The 16,519-nt window shown below is 54.9% G+C and overlaps 2 long non-coding RNA genes across 2 annotated transcripts; both read right to left on the bottom strand.

Annotated features, from left to right (window-relative positions):
- Nucleotides 1-3,329: 3,329 nt before the first annotated feature.
- Nucleotides 3,330-6,791, bottom strand: LOC137453105 (uncharacterized). The gene is made up of 4 exons (XR_010990261.1): nt 6,558-6,791; nt 5,840-6,013; nt 5,436-5,595; nt 3,330-3,975 (listed from the first exon to the last, which is right to left on the bottom strand). It is a non-coding gene; the product is annotated as an uncharacterized lncRNA (long non-coding RNA).
- Nucleotides 6,792-6,895: 104 nt separating this feature from the next.
- On the bottom strand, nt 6,896-8,330 carry LOC137453103 (uncharacterized). The gene is made up of 3 exons (XR_010990260.1): nt 8,240-8,330; nt 8,068-8,146; nt 6,896-7,062 (listed from the first exon to the last, which is right to left on the bottom strand). It is a non-coding gene; the product is annotated as an uncharacterized lncRNA (long non-coding RNA).
- Between the last annotated feature and the right edge of the window lie 8,189 nt (nt 8,331-16,519).

Below are 16,519 nucleotides of genomic sequence, written 5' to 3'. Positions count from 1 at the left end.
GGGTCCAAAGTTTGCCTTAAGAAAATATAGTATAGGAATATACTGTTGGCTGTGAGAAAGGGGGGAATTGACGAACAGAAAAGTCTCATTAACAGAACCACAGAGTTGATAAGAATTTTCCGCTTGTTAGCTGAAATGCTGGGACGCAGGGAGGAGGAGAGGGGCTGGCAGACAGCCTTTGGATAGAGAAGGAATAACAGGATTTGTCAGTGATTCACTTCTGTTAGTCTTGGACAAGATGCTCTTTTGTATATGATAAAGGACACCTGCATGATATGTGTACTTCTGCTCTTTTAGATAGATAAGCTTTGTATAGATAGGCAGCATCTGGACCTCTGTCATTATAGACAGATAACTTTTTGTATAAAAGTTTGCCCAAACCTCTCTGAAGACACACAGCTCTTTTGAAATGATCCTACCTGTGTCAGGCGCCAGAATAGAAGCACGATACAAGAGACTTACTGAGTCTCTTGTGTGTCTTTCTCTAAGTCATTATCAACGCTGTTTGCAGCACAAACCCAAACCCAAACCCAAACCCACCCCGAGACACCCCCAGCTCCCACGGGAGCCTGCAGAGACCTCCCAAAGGGTCCGTCGGAGGTGCCCAGCTGCCTCTCCACGACCCTTGATCCTTTCAGATGGCCCCACCAGAACTTTACATATCCCCAGACCCTTTTAGGTGTCCCCAGACCTCCTCCGTCACCCCCAAAAGCCCTGCCGATGGCCCCAGACCACCTTCAGACGCCGGAAGGAACACACCTGGGAGTCCCGGGCCGGCAGCGACACCGGAAACCGCACTGCGAGCTCCCCGAATGCGCCAGGACGCCTTGCCCCGCCAAAGGACGGCGGTTCGCAGGCACCCTGGGGCACAGAACGGCGTCAGGCGCCGAATCAGGGCTCTCCGCCACCGCTCCGGCTCCAAAGCTGCTCAGCGCGGCGCCCGCCCCCCCGGCCAGAAAAGCGGGGCGCAGCCCGCGAGGAGGGCGCGTGCGCGGGACCGGACCCGCTGCGGCGCGGGCGCCGTATCCATAGCGACCACCGGGACGCTGCCCCCCTGGCGCGAGCAGAGCCGGGCTAGGGCGCGGGCGCCGTATCCATAGCGACCACAGGGACGCTGCCCCCCTGGCGCGAGCAGAGCCGGGCTAGGGCGCAGGCGCCGGACCCATAGCGACGCTCGACTCAAGCTCTCCGCTCTTCCCCTAAGAATTTTCGAGCATTCAGCGCAGTTAGGCTGCAGAAATTAGCTCCCCCGGGGCGGCACACGCCGCGGCACGGCAGCACTGCCGGCCATTACACACAGGGTGGCAGCATTGAGCTCCCACGGGGCGGCACACGCCGCGGCACGGCTGCACTGCCGGCCACTACACACCGGGTGGCAGCATTGAGCTCCCCCGGGGCGGCACACGCCGCGGCACGGCTGCACTGCCGGCCATTACACACCGGGTGGCAGCATTGAGCTCCCACGGGGCGGCACACGCCGCGGCACGGCTGCACTGCCAGCCATTACACACAGGGTTGAGCACTGAGCTCCCCCGGGGCGGCACACGCCGCGGCACGGCTGCACTGCCGGCCATTACACACAGGGTTGAGCACTGAGCTCCCCCGGGGCGGCACACGCCGCGGCACGGCTGCACTGCCGGCCATTACACACCGGGTGGCAGCATTGAGCTCCCACGGGGCCTCTGGGCACGGTTGAGGCAGCAGCCGCCATCCCCGCAGAGCCCCACCGGCCAAGCCCGGACACGCCCCCCCCCCCAAAAGCCCCGCGCTGCCCCGCCGGTGGCCACCCCCCCAAGCCCCGCGCAGCTCCAGCGGCTGCTATAGAGAAACCCCACAAAGCAGCAGAGACTGGCACTGACCTGGGACACAGCAGAAGAGCTCCAACCTCTACCAGCCACGACCCTGCACTGAGCCATTTTAAAGCATCTGGCGCCATGTTGTTGAGGGCGGTGCCATGCTGGGGGGTGGGGTTCAGGCTGGGGGGGGCGGTGACACGCTGGGGGGGGGCGGTGCCACGCGGGAGGGGGGCGGCGCCACGCTGGCGGGGGCGGCGCCACGCTGGCGGGGGCGGCGCCACGCTGGCGGGGGCGGCGCCACGCTGGCGGGGGCGGCGCCACGCTGGCGGGGGCGGCGCCACGCTGGCGGGGGCGGCGCCACGCTGGCGGGGGCGGCGCCACGCTGGCGGGGGCGGCGCCACGCTGGCGGGGGCGGCGCCACGCTGGCGGGGGCGGCGCCACGCTGGCGGGGGCGGCGCCACGCTGGCGGGGGCGGCGCCACGCTGGCGGGGGCGGCGCCACGCTGGCGGGGGCGGCGCCACGCTGGCGGGGGCGGCGCCACGCTGGCGGGGGCGGCGCCACGCTGGCGGGGGCGGCGCCACGCTGGCGGGGGCGGCGCCACGCTGGCGGGGGCGGCGCCACGCTGGCGGGGGCGGCGCCACGCTGGCGGGGGCGGCGCCACGCTGGCGGGGGCGGCGCCACGCTGGCGGGGGCGGCGCCTGCGTTGTCACCTCACGCTCAGCTTTCCATGGTTTTTATTCCCCTCAAGACAACACGTTGAGTTCTGAGCAGCTGAGGAGCCCTGGGGAACACCTGTACAGAAATGTTCCTCCAAGAGCTGTCAGAAAAACGTTCGTTCCGCCAGCACTGCCGGCCGTTACACACCGGGTGGCAGCATTGAGCTCCCACGGGGCGGCACACGCCGCGGCACGGCTGCACTGCCGGCCGTTACACACCGGGTGGCAGCATTGAGCTCCCCCGGGGCGGCACACGCCGCGGCACGGCTGCACTGCCGGCCGTTACACACCGGGTGGCAGCACTGAGCACCTCCCTGGGCGTGGGCAGCAGCCGGGCCCCCACGTGGCTTTTATTTTCCAACGCTAAAAGCCTTTTAGAAGCAGAGAGGGCAGACAGGGGTCGTTTCCAAAGCTTTCTTACGCACCAGTCACTCCAAGCCCTCCCTCTCCAGCTGCAAACCAGAGGTTTGCCTCCGCCTCGCCTCACCCCAGTACTTACACTTTTAAAGATAGTGTGGTCCCCTCGGAGAATTTTCAGCACTTTAGGGGGGGGCCATCAGCCCTCGCTCACCTGCTCCTCTGCTGCAGCAGCCCCCTGCCCCACGTGGCAGAACCAGCCCACCCACAATCCCCCCACTCCCTTTGATTCACCCCCAAAAAGGCACAAAATAAAGCAAACTGCCCAGCCAGCACCTCCTGCCTTTCACAGCAAGGACTGAACATTGCAGCTTTGGCCAAGACTATCAGCCCAAAGGAAGGCCTGGCCCCTGAGGAGCTAAATGCAAGTGAACTATCTGACACCACCACAGTCCTGTGAATGTTGCAAAGCAGTAGTGCATGCAGTATAATAATTCGAAAGTTAAGGGCTGCTCAAGCTTTACACAAAGTATCCTATTCAGTTTTGGGTTCCACTTAACACAAAGTAAAAGTGTAAAAGGTCAGAGGGAAAGCCAACTCTACCTCTGAACTACAGCAAGAAATACTGGAATCAAGGGGCCCTTTCTTCTGCTACTAATACATGAAGAGAACATGAAAACTGATGGGCTAAACCAACAGGGCAAGATTAGAATAACTAGTAGAGAGAACGGAAGATACAAAGCTTCAACTGCATCTGTTTAGCAACGACTCCTACCAGGTAACTTCCATGCCATAACTTTGCTGAATTCAAACAAGCCAGCTGGTGAAGCGTCTCGCTCACAGGCGGCCGACGAGGAGACGTGCAGAAGGCAGAGGCGAGGGAACAAGTCCTGAGCTTTGCTGCAGGCTGTCCTGCGGCTTCCCCTACCGACTCTTTCCCGTACACCACCGCAGAAGGAGTTGGGTGAATTTTGTCTCAAACCCATTAAACCCTTTGGTGGTTTCAGCTTCCCGAGGATGTGTCGGCACAAGTCCTTGTCGGGGCACCGCAAACAGGGAGAGACAAAGCTCCGAGATCCAGGAAGAGGACGGCTGAGCAGACACTCCTAAAGAGAGAAACTTCATCAGCTGAACCTCACACTTCTCCCAGCTTTGCAACAGCAAAGAACTTTGTGAACAACACAGTGGTGCTCCTAAGGAGGTCACCAGCTTGCAAGTTACAGGAGAAATAAAAACCTTTTTATTACAGAAGCACTGGCAAAAATTTACGGACAGGAACAGCAGACGAGGAAATTCTGCGATTGAGCTAACGATAGACATCGGGCCTAGGATCTGGCTACCCTGACAAAGGATGCCAACAGGACAGAGTGAGGCCTCAGCAGCACCCCCAAAAAGCCCCACAGAGAGCCACAGGCTCTGGCCCGTGCCCCACCTACGGGCCGGCCCTCCTGGCAGCAGCGCAACACCACCTCTTCAGGAGCCCAGGGACTGACCTCAGCCCCCTAAGGGCCAGGCAAGGTTGGTTCCTGTCAGCTGCCTAAAGCAGCCTCCCCAGCCCTGCTTACAGGGACCTTGGGCTGCTGCTGGGGACAGAAGGGGGATGGAGGGCTCCACAACTCGTCACACAGGCCCCGAGTACAAGGCTGTTAAGCTGACAGGGTGCCAAGGGAACAGGCTGCCATGAAGGCACAGACCCAGGCCCTGAACTACAGGGTGGGTCACCTTGCCGCAGCAACACGACCCAGCGGCTTCGCTGCGTCCGACGAATAAAAGGAGGAAGTTCCGCAGGAACAGAAGGGAAAACCTTTTCACTGTGTGTGCCAGAGCCCTGGAGCAGGCTGCCCAGAGAGTTAGTGGAGTCTCTGGAGACATTCAAAACCTGCCCCAGGTGATCCTGCACTGGCACAGGGGTTGGACCGGATGCTATTTTGGGGTCCCTTCCAACCCCTAACACTCAGTGATTCTGTGATTAGCTATGCTGGTGACAGAGTCTCACTGAGTGCTCTTTAAAATGTTTTTCTTTTCTTTCAGCCTAGGAGTTTCATATTTAAATAGACCTTCTGCTCTGTCTTCCCCCTTCCTTCTTCCATCTTGCGTCTAAACACTAGGAGAGCTTGATCAGGTGTATCCTGGGCGTCCCAACGTAACACATCTCAACTGCATACATGGATTTTGTAATCTTTTGCCCCATTGCTCGCACAGGGTGGATTAAGTTCATTACTTAGAGCTTGTCAGGACAGCTGTTGAAGTGTCCTGTGCAATGCAGGAGGAGTTGAATCCCATAGGAAACCACATTACTGTGCTTTGTCAGCCTGGTTATGGTCAGAAACCTCCTTCATTTTTTTTTCTCTTGAACAGATATATCACATGAGTCCCCAGAATTAATTTGCCTCTTCTCATAATTATTTCTTTAAAACTGTCTTAGAAGTGTCTCTGTCCTTCCCTCTCTCTAGATACTGGCCTCCTGAGCCCACGGCAGACTTGCACAGAGCTACTGCGAGCACCACTCTGCACGGCCTCTGGGGGGCTTTCAAGCACAGGCACCCCAGGAGAATCCAAACCTAACCTTGCAGCTGGCCTTAGAGCTCCTCTTTGGAAAACTGTCGCTGCCAGGGCCCACAAACCAACGTCCTCTGTCGGCAAACCGGATGTAAGGGCTGAAAAGTGTCAACGGAAACCGTAATCGGATGGCCCAGGAAGATCCTGCCGGTCTGAACACACCAGACCTGGAATGCACAAAGAAACTCTGTTAACAACTGCCTGTGTGTCTGCTCATAGCTTGAGGAGTAACAGAGCAGAACCAATTCCCAAAAGGTTTTCACTGCGTTCCCAGGGCAAGTAGAGGCTTGCTCTGGCTGTAGTTAATACCTAGAAATTCCTATCAAAATCTTTGCAGCACAACAAGAAAAAAACCAAACCAACCAAACCACAAACTGCTTTATATTATTAAGTAGGAACTCGAAAGCTTACAGGAACTGTGGGGATTTTTTTATGACAAATTATTCCTTTTCTTTTTTTCAGTGAGCAATTTGGTTTCCAACAGCTCCACATTCTGACACCAAAGCACCCCGCTCCGTGTCAGGGCTTGTGGCTGAGGCCGAATACAAATCTGCAACTGGTCATCAGGCAAAGCAGTTAAGCTCCCTGAAAAAAAAGGAAAGAAAGCAAGAGTGAGTCAACCATAAAAACAAGACCTAACCAAACCCCCAAAGCCATTTTGTCAGGAAGTCGCCTCCACTATCACCCGCCACATGCTGAAATTCCCTTCCCCTGGGGCTCCTGCTTGGCCCACAGCTGGGGAACATAAAGCAAGGCACAGCCCTGTGGGTACCTGCTGCCCTGGAGCCACCAAAACCGGAGCACCCAGTCACTACCAATCCCACAGCAGACCCAAGATACAACAGGGACTCCATAGAGACTCCAAAACCTCACTGAGAACCCCCCAACTCCTTCAGGACCCCCACAGATTCTCCAACTTAGATGCCCACAAAACCCCTTTGGTTGCACCCAAACCCCCCATCTGAAACACCCAGCTCCACTTTAGGTACCCCCAGATGCTTCCAATGTCCCCAGACCCGCTGGTGGACCAGCCCAGAACCCCCTGACACTATCCCAGACCCTTTCAGGGGGCTCCACACCCCTTCTAGATGCCCACAAAACCCCTTCACACGCCAAAAGAAACCTTTACCTGCCTCCAAACCCCACGTGGGGGCCACTTAGCAGCGGGTGGCAGCAACCAAGTCTGTTGCTCTCACCAATTAAACCCTTTGGTGCTCTCAGCTCTCTGACCCTGTGTCAGTGCAAGTCCTTGTCGGCCGGCACCTTCGTCCTGATCCAGGCGGAGAGAGAACTGCCAGGAACACAGCTTCGCCGCTCCGCTTGCGGCACGCCTGCTGCCGAGGGCAGCCTCGTCCGCAGCCTGCCCGAGAGGAACACGGCCCCCGGGGCCGGGGGACACACAAAAGCCTTCCACAAAGGTAACAAGGGAAGTCTCTTGGCCACTCTTCACGTGCCGAGTGCGATTGTCATGTGGAACACACCGCGGCATCTGGAACGAGTTTAAGTCCAGGTCTGTGGCAGCACAGAGGTTCCTGGAATATCCCGGTACATCGATCCACAGGAGGTTGTCTTTCGGTCCCCAGTCTGATGCTTGGCAGCACAGCCATCACACCATTTCTCTCGAGTGCTTTGAACTGACAATTCATGCAGGAGAATAAAACCAAACAGGAGTAAGCAGCTTGGAAAAGAACTTTGATCATCACCAGGCCCAGCAAGAGGACACAGTCTCAGGCTGCACCAGGGGAGGTTTAGGCTAGAGGTTAGGAAGAGGTTCTGCACAGAGAGAGTGATGGCCCATTGGAATGGGCTGCCCAGGGTGGTGGTGGAGTCACCATCTTTGGAGGTGTTCAGGAGGAGACTGGATAGGGTGCCTGGTTGCTTGGTTTAGTTGATTAGGTGGTGTTGGATGATAGGTTGGACACGATGATCTTGAAGGTCTCTTCCTACTCGGTCTGGTCTATTCTATTCTATTCCGTTCCATTCCATTCCAACACCATCTAATCAACTAAACCACGGCACTGAGTGCCTCATCCAGTCTCTTTCTAAACACTTCCAGTGATGGTGACTCCCTGGGCACCACCTCCCTGAGCAGCACATTCCAAAGGCCAATCTCTCTTTCAACCTGCTCTATTCTATTCTATGAAGACCTTCTTCCTAACATCCAGCCTAAACCTCCCCTGGCACAGCTTGAGACTGTGTCCTCTTGTTCTGGTGCTGCTTGCCTGGGAGAAGAGACCAACCCCCACCTGGCTACAACCAGAACTGAGGGGACTGCAATCCTTGCAGCTTCAGCTTTCCTTCTCTGCTACTTCTTTTTTCAGATGGATTGTTTTTCAAAGGGACTGCTGGACAGCAGAACAGGATGGATGGCTGGGCCCCAAGAGCGGTGGGGAACAGAGTTAAACCCAGCCGGTGGCCGGCCGGGCACAAGTGGTGTTCCCCAGGACACCCCTTGTGAGAGAGTGAGTCCAGAGAAGGGCCACAAAGCTGGTGAGGGGTCTGGATAACAAGCCTTAGGAGGAGTGGCTGAAGGAACTGGGACTGTTTAATCTGCAGAAGAGGAAGCTGAGGGAATTAAGGTATGGTCTGGCTTCAGCTCTCAACTACTTCCACGTTGAGCAAGGACAGCTTGTACTCACAGAAGGCACTGGCTGCTTGGGTTCAAGGTTCCTGCAGAGCTCAGGCTATCTCTCTTCATTAGTGAGGTCGTCCTGTCACCTAGGCAGAGAGAAGAAAATGCAGCTATGAAATTAGACCACTGGAATCGTGAGACTCGTTCTGTGTGCGACTCCAGGAGAATCCAAACCTAACCTTGGAGCTGCCCTGAAGAGCTCCTCTTTGGAAAAGTCTCGCTGCCGGGCCCCACAAACCCCACACCCTCTGTCAGCAAACCGGATGTACGAGCTGAAGAGTGTCGACAGAAACTGTACGTGGACAGCTCAGGAAGATCCTGCCAGTCCCAGCACACCAGTCCTGGAATGATCAAAGAAAGTCCGTTAACAACTGTCTGTGTGTCTGCTCATAGCTTGAGGAGAACCCCCCAACTCCTACAGGGCCCCCCCAGATTCCCCAACTTAGATGCCCACAAAACCCCTTTGGAGGCACCCAAACCCCCCATCTGATACGCCCAGATCTGTTTTAGGTACCCCCAGACGCTTCTAATGTCCCCAGACCCGCTTGTGGACCAGCCCAGAACCCCCTGACACTATCCCAGACCCTTTCAGGGGGCTCCACACCCCTTCTAGATGCCCACAAAACCCCTTCACATGCCAAAAGAAACCTTTACCTGCCTCCAAACCCCATTTGGGGGCCACTCAGACCCCTTAGCAGCGGGTGGCAGCAACCAAGTCTGTTGCTCTCACCAATTAAACCTGGATGTTAGGAAGAAGATCTTCATAGACTAGAATAGAGCAGGATGAAAGAGAGATTGGCCTTTGGAATGTGCTGCCCAGGGAGGTGGTGCCCAGGGAGTCACCATCACTGGAAGTGTTTAGAAAGAGACTGGATGAGGCACTCAGTGCCGTGGTTTAGTTGATTAGATGGTGATGGAATGGAATGGACCGGACCAGGTTGGAAGAGACCTTCAAGATCATCGTGTCCAACCTATCATCCAACACCACCTAATCAACTAAACCATGCAACCAAGCACCCTATCCAGTCTCCTCATGAACACCTCCAAAGATGGTGACTCCACCACCTCCCTGGGCAGCCCATTCCAATGGGCAATCACTCTCTCTGTGCAGAACCTCTTCCTAACCTCTAGCCTAAACCTCCCCTGCCACAGCTTGAGACTGTGTCCTCTTGTTCTGGTGCTGCTTGCCTGGAAGAAGAGACCAACCCCCACCTGGCTACAACCTCCCTTCAGGGAGTTGCAGAGAGCAAGGTCGTCTCCCCTGAGCCTCCTCTTCTCCAGGCTAAGCAACCCCAGCTCCCTCAGCCTCTCCTCACAGGCCTGTGCTCCAAACCCCTCCCCAGCTTTGTTGCCCTTCTCCGGACTCCTTCCAGCAACTCAACGTCTTGCTTAAACGGAGGGGCCCAGAACTGGACACGGGACTCAAGGTGTGCCCTAACCAGTGCCAAGTGCAGGGGCAGAATGACCTCCCTGCTCCTGCTGGCCACACTGTTCCTGATATTGGCCAGGTTGCCAGTGGCCTTCTTGGCCACCCGTGCACACTGCTGGTCACGACCAGAAGACAGGGATCAGAAGAGTCTTTGGCCAAGCTGTAAACCACTTCCTAACATCCAGCCTAAACCTCCCCTGGCACAGCTTGAGACTGTGTCCTCTTGTTCTGGTGCTGCTTGCCTGGGAGAAGAGACCAACCCCCACCTGGCTACAACCAGAACTGAGGGGACTGCAATCCTTGCAGCTTCAGCTTTCCTTCTCTGCTACTTCTTTTTTCAGATGGATTGTTTTTCAAAGGGACTGCTGGACAGCAGAACAGGATGGATGGCTGGGCCCCAAGAGCGGTGGGGAACAGAGTTAAACCCAGCCGGTGGCCGGCCGGGCACAAGTGGTGTTCCCCAGGACACCCCTTGTGAGAGAGTGAGTCCAGAGAAGGGCCACAAAGCTGGTGAGGGGTCTGGATAACAAGCCTTAGGAGGAGTGGCTGAAGGAACTGGGACTGTTTAATCTGCAGAAGAGGAAGCTGAGGGAATTAAGGCGTGGTCTGGCTTCAGCTCTCAACTACTTCCACGTTGAGCAAGGACAGCTAGTACTCACAGAAGGCACTGGCTGCTTGGGTTCAAGGTTCCTGCAGAGCTCAGGCTATCTCTCTTCATTAGTGAGGTCGTCCTGTCACCTAGGCAGAGAGAAGAAAATGCAGCTATGAAATGAGACCACTGGAATCGTGAGACTCGTTCTGTGTGAGACTCCAGGAGAATCCAAACCTAACCTTGGAGCTGCCCTGAAGAGCTCCTCATAGCTTGAGGAGTACCAGAGCAGGAACAATTCCCAAAAGGTTTTCACTGCATTCCTAGGGCACTTGAAGGATTGCCCTGGCTGTAGTTAATACCTAGAAATTCCTATCAAAATCTTTGCAGCACAGCAAGGAAATTGAGGGATGGGAAGGCAATATGTACTTACACGTTAGGCAAGAATTGGCTTTGCAAACTAATCTCTCTAACTGTTGGATATGCACTGAACTTCCTCGAGGCCAAATGAGGACCCCTTTATTTGGGGAAGCCTCAATGAATTGGACTTGGGGGGCATCAGACTGGGTGACTACATCTGAGAGTAACTTCCACAAGTGTCAGCATGGGAAAGATAGCTCAGAAAGCCTGGGTCCAAAGTTTGCCTTAAGAAAATATAGTATAGGAATATACTGTTGGCTGTGAGAAAGGGGGGAACTGATGAACAGAAAAGTCTCATTAACAGAACCACAGAGTTGATAAGAATTTTCCGCTTGTTAGCTGAAATGCTGGGACGCAGGGAGGGGGAGAGGGGCTGGCAGAGAGCCTTTGGATAGAGAAGGAATAACAGGATTTGTCAGTGATTCACTTCTGTTAGTCTTGGACAAGATGCTCTTTTGTATACGATAAAGGACACCTGCATGATATGTGTACTTCTGCTCTTTTAGAGAGATAAGCTTTGTATAGATAGGCAGCATCTGGACCTCTGTCATTATAGACAGATAACTTTTTGTATAAAAGTTTGCCCAAACCTCTCTGAAGACACACAGCTCTTTTGAAATGATCCTACCTGTGTCAGGCGCCAGAATAGAAGCACGATACAAGAGACTTACTGAGTCTCTTGTGTGTCTTTCTCTAAGTCATTATCAACGCTGTTTGCAGCACAAACCCAAACCCAAACCCAAACCCAGACACCCCCAGCTCCCACGGGAGCCTGCAGAGACCTCCCAAAGGGTCCGTCGGAGGTGCCCAGCTGCCTCTCCACGACCCTTGATCCTTTCAGATGGCCCCACGAGAACTTTACGTATCCCCAGACCCTTTTAGGTTTCCCCAGACCTCCTCCGTCACCCCCAAAAGCCCTGCCGATGGCCCCAGACCACCTTCAGACGCCGGAAGGAACACACCTGGGAGTCCCGGGCCGGCAGCGACACCGGGACGGGACCCGCTGCGGCGCAGGCGCCGTGTCCATAGCGACCACCGGGACGCTGCCCCCCTGGCGCGAGCAGAGCCGGGCTAGGGCGCAGGCGCCGGATCCATAGCGACGCTCGAGTCAAGCTCTCCGCTCTCCCCCTAAGAATTTTCGAGCATTCAGCGCAGTTAGGCTGCAGAAATTAGCTCCCACGGGGCGGCACACGCCGCGGCACGGCTGCACTGCCGGCCGTTACACACCGGGTGGCAGCACTGAGCACCTCCCTGGGCGTGGGCAGCAGCCGGGCCCCCACGTGGCTTTTATTTTCCAATGCTAAAAGCCTTTTAGAAGCAGAGAGGGCAGACAGGGGTCGTTTCCAAAGCTTTCTTACGCACCAGTCACTCCAAGCCCTCCCTCTCCAGCTGCAAACCAGAGGTTTGCCTCCGCCTCGCCTCACCCCAGTACTTACACTTTTAAAGATAGTGTGGTCCCCTCGGAGAATTTTCAGCACTTTAGGGGGGGGCCCCCAGCCCTCGCTCACCTGCTCCTCTGCTGCAGCAGCCCCCTGCCCCACGTGGCAGAACCAGCCCACCCACAATCCCCCCACTCCCTTTGATTCACCCCCAAAAAGGCACAAAATAAAGCAAACTTCCCCAGCCTTCCTGTAGGCCCCATTCAGATACTGGAAGGCCACAATTAGGTCACCTCGGAGCCCTCTCTTCTGCAGACTGAACAGCCCCAACTCCTTCAGTCTGCCCTCATAGGAGAGGTGCTCCAGCCCTCTGATCATCCTCGTGGCCCTTCTCTGGACATGTTCCAGCACCTCCACATCCCTCTTGTCATAGGGGCTCCAGAACTGGACACAGTACTCCAGGTGGGGTCTCACCAGGGCTGAGCAGAGGGGGAGGATCACCTCCCTCGACCTGCTAGCCACACTTCTCCTGATGCAGCCCAGGATCTGATTGGCCTTGCGGGCTGCAAGTGCACATTGAGAGCTCATGTTGAGCTTTTTGTCCACCAGCACCCCCAAGTCTCTCTCCTCAGGGCTACTTTCCAGCCAGTCACTGCCCAGCCTGGATTTGTGCCTGGGATTGCCTCGACCCAGATGCAGGACCCTGCACTTGCTCTTATTGAACTTCATGAGGTTGGCTTGTGCCCACCTCTCCAGCCTGTCAAGGTCCCTCTGGATGGCCTCCCTTCCCTCCAGCGTGTCTGCTGCACCACACAGCTTGGTGTCATCAGCAAACTTGCTGAGGGTGCACTCAATGCCACTGTCCATGGCACCCACAGAGATGTTGAACAAGCCTGGTTCCAGGAGTGATCCCTGAGGGACTCTGCTTGTCCCTGGCCTCCCCTGGGACATGGAGCCATTGACAGCCACTCTTTGGCTGCGGCCATCAAGCCAGTTCCTTATCCATCCAGTGGTCACCCATCACACCCATGTGTCACCAGCCTGGAGACCAGGATGTGGTGTGGGACAGTGTCGAAGGCTTTGCTCAGGTCCAGGTAAACGACATCAGTTGCTCGCCCCTCAGCTATTAATTTTGTCACCTGCTCATAGAAGGCCACCAGGTTGGTCAGGCAGGATTTGCCCTTGGCAAAGCCATGCTGACTGTTCCCAATCACCTCTTCACTATTCTTTTGAGCGAGTAGTGACTCCAGGAGGATCTGCTCCATGATCTTTCCAGGCACAGAGGTGAGACTGACTGGCCTGGAGTTCCCTGGTTACTCCTTCTTGCCCTTTTTGAAGATGGGGGCAATGTTTCCCCTTTTCCAGTCTGTGGGGACTGCCCCAGACTGCCATGACTTTTGAAATATAATAGAGAGGGGTTTAGCAACCTCCTCTGCCAGTTCTCTCAGCACCCGTGGGTGTATCCCGTCGGGTCCCATGGACTTGAACACTTTCAGGTTCTTCAGATGATCACGAACCTGATCTGCACTTACAATGGGCAGTTCTTCCTCCCTGTCCCTGGCTTTGACTTCCATAACATCAGGAGTGTGGCTAGAGGCCCTTGCAGTGAAGACTGAGGTAAAGAAGTTATTAAGCACCTCAGCCTTTTCCTCATCACTTGTGACCATGTCACCAGTTTCCTTTCTGAGGGGAACCTCCTCAGAAAGGAAACCTCCTGATGAACCTCCTGCCTTTCACAGCAATGACTGAACATGCAGCTTTGGCCAAGACTATCAGCCCAAAGGAAGGCCTGGCCCCTGAGGAGCTAAATGCAAGTGAACCGTCTGACACCACCACAGTCCTGTGAATGTTGCAAAGCAGTAGTGCATGCAGTATAATAATTCGAAAGTTAAGGGCTGCTCAAGCTTTACACAAAGTATCCTATTCAGTTTTGGGTTCCACTTAACACAAAGTAAAAGTATAAAAGGTCAGAGGGAAAGCCAACTCTACCTCTGAACTACAGCAAGAAATACTGGAATCAAGGGGCCCTTTCTTCTGCTACTAATAGATGAAGAGAACATGAAAACTGATGGGCTAAACCAACAGGGCAAGATTAGAATAACTAGTAGAGAGAACGGAAGATACAAAGCTTCAACTACATCTGTTTAGCAACGACTCCTACCAGATAACTTCCATGCCATAACTTTGCTGAATTCAAACAAGCCAGCTGGTGAAGCGTCTCGCTCACAGGCGGCCGACGAGGAGACGTGCAGAAGGCAGAGGCGAGGGAGCAAGTCCTGAGCTTTGCTGCAGGCTGTCCTGCGGCTTCCCCTACCGACTCTTTCCCGTACACCACCGCAGAAGGAGTTGGGTGAATTTTGTCTCAAACCCATTAAACCCTTTGGTGGTTTCAGCTTCCCGAGGATGTGTCGGCACAAGTCCTTGTCGGGGCACCGCAAACAGGGAGAGACAAAGCTCCGAGATCCAGGAAGAGGACGGCTGAGCAGACACCCCTAAAGAGAGAAACTTCATCAGCTGAACCTCACACTTCTCCCAGCTTTGCAACAGCAAAGAACTTTGTGAACAACACAGTGGTGCTCCTAAGGAGGTCACCAGCTTGCAAGTTACAGGAGAAATAAAAACCTTTTTATTACAGAAGCACTGGCAAAAATTTACGGACAGGAACAGCAGACGAGCAAATTCTGCGATTGAGCTAACGACAGACATCAGGCCTAGGATCTGGCTACCCTGACAAAGGATGCCAACAGGACAGAGTGAGGCCTCAGCAGCACTCCCAAAAAGCCCCACAGAGAGCCACAGGCTCTGGCCCGTGCCCCACCTACGGGCCGGCCCTCCTGGCAGCAGCGCAACACCACCTCTTCAGGAGCCCAGGGACTGACCTCAGCCCCCTAAGGGCCAGGCAAGGTTGGTTCCTGTTAGCTGCCTAAAGCAGCCTCCCCAGCCCTGCTTACAGGGACCTTGGGCTGCTGCTGGGGACAGAAGGGGGATGGAGGGCTCCACAACTCGTCACACAGGCCCCGAGCACAGGGCTGTTAAGCTGACAGGGTGCCAAGGGAACAGGCTGCCATGAAGGCACAGACCCAGGCCCTGAACTACAGGGTGGGTCACCTTGCCGCAGCAACACGACCCAGCGGCTTCGCTGCGTCCGACGAATAAAAGGAGGAAGTTCCACAGGAACAGAAGGGAAAACCTTTTCACTGTGTGTGCCAGAGCCCTGGAGCAGGCTGCCCAGAGAGTTAGTGGAGTCTCTGGAGACATTCAAAACCTGCCCCAGATGATCCTGCACTGGCACAGGGGTTGGACCGGATGCTATTTTGGGGTCCCTTCCAACCCCTAACACTCAGTGATTCTGTGATTAGCTATGCTGGTGACAGAGTCTCACTGAGTGCTCTTTAAAATGTTTTTCTTTTCTTTCAGCCTAGGAGTTTCATATTTAAATAGACCTTCTGCTCTGTCTTCCCCCTTCCTTCTTCCATCTTGCGTCTAAACACTAGGAGAGCTTGATGAGCTGTATCCTGGGCGTCCCAACGTAACACATCTCAACTGCATACATGGATTTTGTAATCTTTTGCCCCATTGCTCGCACAGGGTGGATTAAGTTCATTACTTAGAGCTTGTCAGGACAGCTGTTGAAGTGTCCTGTGCAATGCAGGAGGAGTTGAATCCCATAGGAAACCACATTACTGTGCTTTGTCAGCCTGGTTATGGTCAGAAACCGCCTTCATTTTTTTTTCTCTTAAACAGATATATCACATGAGTCCCCAGAATTAATTTGCCTCTTCTCATAATTATTTCTTTAAAACTGTCTTAGAAGTGTCTCTGTCCTTCCCTCTCTCTAGATACTGGCCTCCTGAGCCCACGGCAGACTTGCACAGAGCTACTGCGAGCACCACTCTGCACGGCCTCTGGGGGGGCTTTCAAGCACAGGCACCCCAGGAGAATCCAAACCTAACCTTGCAGCTGGCCTTAGAGCTCCTCTTTGGAAAACTGTCGCTGCCAGGGCCCACAAACCCAACATCCTCTGTCAGCAACCTGGATGTAAGAGCTGAAAAGTGTCAACAGAAATTGTACTTGGACACCTCAGGAAGATCCTTCAATGAAAGAGCTGGCTCCTCCTGAAGGGCAAGTATGAATGGAGCTCTCAAAGTACCACACTTCAGAGCCTCCTACTTGCTAGCACTAAGACAATTGTTCATGTAGAACGACTGGCCACTCACTTCAGTCTTTGCAGCTTCAGCTTTCCTTCTCTGCTACTTCTTTTTTCAGAAGAGGAAGCTGAGGGAATTATGGCGTGGTCTGGCTTCAGCTCTCAACTACCTCCATGCTGGACAAGGACAGCTTGTACTCACAGAAAGCACTTGGGGGTTTGTGTGCGAAGTTCCTGTAGAGCTCAGGTCTCTGAGACTTCTGAACAGCTGTGCTTAGCCCAAAATCAGACAGTTTCACATCACCCTGGGAAAAAAAAAAATCCAAGAATTCAGAAAGATTGTGCTTGAGCAAAAGAAAAGGTTTAACCGCTGCACAGCCTCCTGAGCCCATGGCAGACTTGCAGAGCTACTGTGAGCACCACTCTGCACGGCCTCTGGGGGGGTTTCAAGCACGGACACTCCAGGAGACTCCAGGCACTCCATAGAGACTCCAA

Source organism: Melanerpes formicivorus, unplaced genomic scaffold, assembly GCF_026170545.1.
Source record: "Melanerpes formicivorus ecotype bairdi unplaced genomic scaffold, bMelFor1.0.p_v2 SCAF_61, whole genome shotgun sequence".
Classification (NCBI taxonomy): Eukaryota; Metazoa; Chordata; class Aves; order Piciformes; family Picidae; genus Melanerpes; species Melanerpes formicivorus.
The sequence above is the reverse complement of the archived record's forward strand: the minus strand, read 5'-3'. Positions and strand labels throughout refer to the sequence as shown.